We start from the raw sequence: 6,802 nt of genomic DNA on the forward strand, positions 1-6,802 counted from the left end.
CTTAGGTATGGCACATCACGTGTGCGTACTTCTAATATATTGTATTTCTTTTTCAGTTATGGCAACTATTTGTTCTCACTACCCGGTATTTATTTTTTGTTCGTGCTTCAAGAAAATGCAGTCGTTTATTATTTATTTATTTATTTATTTATTTATTTCAGAAGTACTCCCGATATCTCTATGAGGCCCTAGGCAGGAGTGAGTCATGTATAAAGAAAACATGTTTAAATACAACAGAAAAACAATTATTACGCAAAAATTCATTCACCATCGAGAACCGGTGCCTCAAACTTAAAGGCTGGCACTTATAAAATTCATAAATTTTTGCGGGTACATGCACAGAAAAAAAGCCATAAAAACAATGACCACAAACATCTCTTCATAAACATCTGTTCATTGAGTAACCTCTAAAAAAACTCTTATAAAGGGGGCACGATCAGCAACGTATCAAATACAACGCCTTCATGACCTCCATAAATGCAATGGATGCCGTGAAAATATTTTAAGTATATGAAAAAGTGCTCGAAAGGGCAACATAATTGAAGCCTATTACACGTGCGTTGTCCGAGGCGAAATAATAGGGGAGAAACCTAGAGAAAGAGGAGAAAGTCGAGTGGTTACTATTGCCTCAGTTTTTCCATGAGCGATTGAACAGTTACGCAGTGTGCCAGACCCGCAGATAGACCATTCCAATTAACGACAATGCGCAATTGTCGGCGTTGCCACCTCAGAGTCCGACAGTGTCGCTTCATTGCTGTTGTTTTGTCATCCTCGTCGACGTAGTCATCGAATAATAATAATAATAATAATAATAATAATAATAATAATATAATAATATAATAATATAATAATAATAATAATAATAATGATGATGATGATGATGATGGTGGTGGTGGTGGTATGATGATGATGATGATACAGGTCTTTACGATCTCACCACTAGGATCATTTTTCAGCGGCACAAGAAAATACTAGTGGAGAGGAGGGCCTTGAATATTTGATGCCGGCGGCATATTGAAGGAAAGAAGAATTCCGAATGGAAACAAACGCCTGCAAAGATTGCTGGGACGTATAGATACTGCGAGACAGAAAAGTGAACGACGACGATTATGTGCATTCACGCGACAGGAAATGTCGATGCTGCTGCCGTAACACCGTGACATCTTTGACGGTGCAATATCAGTTTTTTTATGTTATTTACTATTATTAATACGTCTTCAAGATATTAAGTGAAGTATAGCTAGATAATTTCAGTCTACGCAGCACTGTGGGGGTGCGTTCCATAGTGTGTACGAACATCCTAATCATCATCATCTGGATGCCATGTTCCGTTCTCTTCGGCACGAGACCTCACACAACGTGTTTCACTTCTGAGAGGAAGAAGACATTTGCGCGCGCCCTCCTGGTCGAACTTGGAACGAGGTCCACAGCTACGTCTCGAGCTGCCTTAGGGCCTGACGCATCCGCGGGAGGTAACGCTGTTCTATGTGCACGCTGGTCCTTCCAGTCGGTCCCGGGTTGCTTATGCCAGCGTGCTTCATTCACAGTTGTGATGGAGATGGCATCGCTGCCATCGGCAGAGTTCTCGTCATCCCACCCAGAACGTGTCGGAGTTTCGGCCGTGCCTCAGTGTGATACGGCTGCCGCAACATCGGGGCAATTGCCTGCAACCCAACCAAGCACACCGGTAATTTTGGTCACGGAGCTGCATGCCCACGCCCTTACTGGACCACTGTGCACACCAGGTCACCTTGGGCTTCGAAGCTCCCTGCACCGCCACCTGTGCACGACTGCAGACACCAAGCCCGAAGCCGCCTGTCGTAAAACCGGTTCATGCGTCAACCATCAGGCCCCCAGAAAGACCGTGACACCAGCATGAGCAAGACTATCATTCGGAGCAGATGTTGTAGGGGCACACTTGCTGGCATCCAGGCAATTGTGCTTTGCCGATGTACTTGAGCCGGTTGCAGTAATGACTTCCGTGCGGTCAGGTCCATGCGCATCGCATACTACTTACCACAGTTTCGTCCTCGCCAAGTGTGTTTAGCGAAGACGAACAATTTTCGGCCGATGTAGCTTTATCTTTGTGTTTTATTTATTGCTCTCACATTTATTTCCTAACTCTATTCATTATTTTGCTCAAGTAAATGTTACGCAACGGAATCTGTTGATCCCGCTTTTTTAGTATAAAACCGGCCAACAGCGTCTACTCCCATGCTGTGCTATACATAAGTACAGCGCAAGTGCGAGTAAGCGGAAATTAATTACACTACGACCCTGGTGTCGAACTCACGTAACTTTACATTCGTATGCGCATTCGGTTAGTCATTGGCCTGCCGTCGTCGCTTTTATTTATTTATTAAATGCGAAGTATTTCTTAGCCAACCCTAGGTACCTTGAGCGCTCCTACCTACACATCTATCTATATAGCCGACTACGTCTGGGTGCTCTCATGATCGCCTCCTTAACTTGGTGTAGACCAAATTGGCATGGGACGGTAAGAGGATTTGACGGATATGACTGTGTGCTCATGGCATGAGCAACGTGAAAATATTGTCGCATACGTCGTCAAACCCTTTCCTCCAGACGTGTGACACATACCCGTTTACGACGGGCCGCGGTGTACGGGTATAGGCTTCCCAAGCAACGCTTAGCGGCGCTGCTGCTCTTGACAGGCAGCGCCATCTCTGGCAGAAAAAAAGAAACTGGGGTGTTAGCAGCGCGTTTTCCCTTCTCTCCACCGCGTTGCCGCTCGCTTTGCACGTGCAGAGCTCTCGCGGTGCACTTGCGCCGCCTCACAATGTACCGCTTGCAGTGCGGCTTCAAAAGGATTTTCAAGCTTGAATGGCACTTCCGAAAAGCGAACTTGATAAAATGAGAAAGCCTCGTCAATCACGCTAACGGTGAAGAGCAGACGATCGACAACAACGACACCAAACTCAAAGCGAAATGCATTTCCCAAGTCTCGATTACACCGTGTAGGACGTATATCTCGAGGTAAGTCTCATTCTGTCATGTTAAAAATGAATAATGGTCCACATGCACTCCGAAATGAAGCCGTACACGCTATCGATGTTCTGCGGAGTGGACTGCGAATATGATTGTTGTTTTGATATGGCATGCTTACAGTAGCAGCGTGTACTTTCGTGAACAAACGTTTGCGGCGTGCGAAAAAAAGATTATACGGCCATGGCACTGCTTCCTGAGAAGGTTAGAGTCGCACTGACAATTGGGCGAGTTGGTACAGATGCATGGCTTCCGAACGGCGCAACAAGGAAGCGCTTGTGTTCGTGTGACCTTTCGTATTTTCGTCTTCCTTGTTGCGCCGTTCTGAAGCCATGCAAGGTTAGAGTCAAGTCCTCCGTGCCGCTGGAGAATCACGCGCCGATTAAGACGCGAGGCAGCTAGCTGAGCTTTAACCACTGTGAAGCAAGATGAACTGCTCGCCTCGTTTTTTCGGCTCTCGCGTCATGCTTGCTGTCTCTTTTTATGATATCGACTTGACAGGCGTATAAAACCTGCTGCGCGAACGCGGCTACAAAATCGCACAAAGTCAGAAGGTGACAGAAGGTTACTTCAAGGTTGCAATTACAAAGCATGTATTAGGTGGCAGTTATATTTAGCGGCTTAAATGTATATCACCCTGATAAAGTGACAAAACAAGGCAAACCTGCAGAACGATGTCAAAGCTTGCTGCAAATGCACAGACGTCCGTTCCGGCATGATAAAGTAGCCTTCCCGACGCGTGAAATGCAGGCGCCGTACTTCTGACGATGTGCCGAGTTCAGTTGAATTCAACCAACCGCGCAATGCTAACGGTATAACGCGAATGTGAACGTTCAACAACGACGGGTAGGTTTCACGAACACGGGGAATCAAAACACAAAGTTGCTTCACCTACAACCGTAACTCGACTTTAACAATACGAGAAGACAGCGAGTAATCATTAATGTAGTCGCTGCGTGCATGCGCCGCGTTACTTACCGATTCAGGTAGTCGGAACGAACGAAAGCGATGAACTCAGACAGCCAAAATAGAAGGCGAGACAGCGCTGTCAGCTATCCACGCTTGCCGCCTTGATTTCTCGTACGACACGCCCGGGAAACGATTCAGTTTAACACGTGAATCGTGGACCTTGGTGTTGTCTACACTGTTGTGGCTGGCCGCTAAACCGCAATACTTCGGACCACGCTTGCGCTTCCGCGGGGTCGCTTCTGCCATCGCGGAAATGCACAGCTTCGCACAGCAAGCCTCTCGGTTCAGCCAATGGTTCAACGTACCCAGCTGACGGCCCCCCAGTTACCCGCACCGAGAGAAGAACGCGTGCGCACGTGCGCCTGCGTGCGCTACCGCTACCGTGAAAGGGGCTGAGTCGGCTGCGCTGAGGTTCAGAGCTTTCCGACAGAGCCGCAGCGCGGCTGGCGCGGCGCTGTCGTCGCGCCGCAAACTTGAGCCTGGGTTCCCTATGCGCCACACGTGATAGACAGTTTATATCAACCCAGATGCGAGAGCGTTAAGAAAAACCGACATCGGCAGCGTTGAGCCGACGAATGCAAACAATAAAAATTAGGATCTCAGCAGGAACCGAGCGAAAGTGTTCTGCATGCCAGTCACGTTTTCTACCACAGAGCCACGCCAGGTCTACAAACTGCTTTGGAAAAACACCCTACCGAGGCGTAATGTCGGCGCAACGTCAATTGTGGTTGTGGTGCTGCTATCTAATTTTATAACAAAGCAATAAACAATGCATATGTACTCCTACGATACAGCTAGGCGTCGTGTCAGATTAACATCTGTGCTTCCAGTGTTGGCTCAGCTTTTATAGCAGCCTAATAAACATTGCATCTATATCAGGCAAACTGAGCGCCAGTTTCGTTTTCAAGGAACATGCGCGCTCGTAGCGATTGCCTGAATCCTAAGATCTGGTTGAACGAAGTGAGGTTGATGTGGATGTTCGCAATTATTGTCTTTCACGAGTTGTACGAATAAATAAATTTGATTTGTCTGACAGCGTCATTGACAAAAAGGCTTCGGGCCCACTCATTGGACCAATTCAATTTAATTAAACCACCACATTCCTTCTTTGGTGCCTTCTTTGAGCTCATCGAGACCACAATTATGAAAAAAATTCTCGCCTATACTTTATGATGGTTGCATTATATGCGCTTAATACACCTCTGCGTTACGGACTGCCGAGGCGGCGACGGAGAGGTCGCCGCCAGAAGAAAACCAGTTCACCATCGCAAACGGCTCAGCCCCCAGTTGGTATACTCATTTTTTTCGAAGCGCTCATTTGTATTTATCGAAGTGTCTTAAAAATAATTTGTCACTTAATTTGTTCTATCGGAAGCCCACTTTCGTCATGACTATTGCTTAAAAGACAGGTTCTCATTTAATGTTTCGGGGGGCCGATTAAACAAGCGCGCGCAGTGATTATAATGCGGCTGCGGCGAGTCAGTGGAGGGTTCAGCGTGCCGTGCGCACCGCGCCGGCCAGGGGAAATCCGAGGAGAATTGAGGAGGAAAACGCGCGCGCGGAGGAGTCGCTACTTTCTAGATCAAGGGGCTTTAGCTGATACTAGAGTCACTGTATATGCTACCTTTAGGTAGCAGAGTAGCGCATAGGTCCGGCTAGCAACCACAGCTATGCGGTGAAGTCGCAGTCCATTTTTGCAGGCGACATGCCTACCGCGTCGCCGATAAACATGTCTGGCGTGTCGAAGGCCGGCGATAAACATTGGCTGGAGATAACTAGTGTTAATTGAGTGAGCTGCAGCGGCGGCGTCGAGAAATACAAATATTGGCCCGAGCGTCAGCTTCTCCGCAATGCATGGTTGCTAGCGGCGTTGGAAAACAGATGCGCAACTCTGCTACCTTTAGATAAACATGTCTGGCGTGTCGAAGGCCGGCGAAACATTGGCGGCGATGACTAGTGTTGCGCAACAGATGCGCAACTCTGCTACCTAAAGTCGAAGGCCGGCGATAAACATTGGCTGGCGATGACTAGTGTTGCGCAACAGATGCGCAACTCTGCTACCTAAAGTCGAAGGCCGGCGATAAACATTGGCTGGCGATGACTAGTGTTGCGCAACAGATGTTAGGTAGCAGAGTTGCGCATCTGTTGCGCAACACTAGTCATCGCCAGCCAATGTTTATCGCCGGCCTTCGACACGCCAGACATGTTTATCGGCGACGCGGTAGGCATGTCGCCTGCAAAAATGGACTGTGACTTCACCGCATAGTGGTTGCTAGCCGGACCTATGCGCTACTCTGCTACCTAAAGGTAGCATATACAGTGACTCTAGTATCAGCTAAAGCCCCTTGATCTAGAAAGTAGCGACACTCCTCCGCGCGCGCGTTTTCCTCCTCAATTCTCCTCGGATTTCCCCTGGCCGGCGCGGTGCGCACGGCACGCTGAACCCTCCACTGACTCGCCGCAGCCGCATTATAATCACTGCGCGCGCTTGTTTAATCGGCCCCCCGAAGCATTAAATGAGAACCTGTCTTTTAAGCAATAGTCATGACGAAAGTGGGCTTCCGATAGAACAAATTAAGTGACAAATATATTTTTAAGACACTTCGATAAATACAAATGAGCGCTTCGAAAAAAATGAGTATACCAACTGGGGGCTGAGCCGTTTGCGATGGTGAACTGGTTTCTTCTGGCGGCGACCTCTCCGTCGCCGCGTCGGCAGTCCGTAACGCAGAGGTGTATTAAGCGCATATAATGCAACCAGCATAAAGTATAGGCGAGAATTTTTTTCATAATTGTGGTCTCGATGAGCTCAAAGAAGGCACCAAAG

The sequence above is a fragment of the Rhipicephalus sanguineus genome, chromosome 1 (genome assembly GCF_013339695.2).
Source record: "Rhipicephalus sanguineus isolate Rsan-2018 chromosome 1, BIME_Rsan_1.4, whole genome shotgun sequence".
In the NCBI taxonomy this organism is placed as follows: Eukaryota; Metazoa; Arthropoda; class Arachnida; order Ixodida; family Ixodidae; genus Rhipicephalus; species Rhipicephalus sanguineus.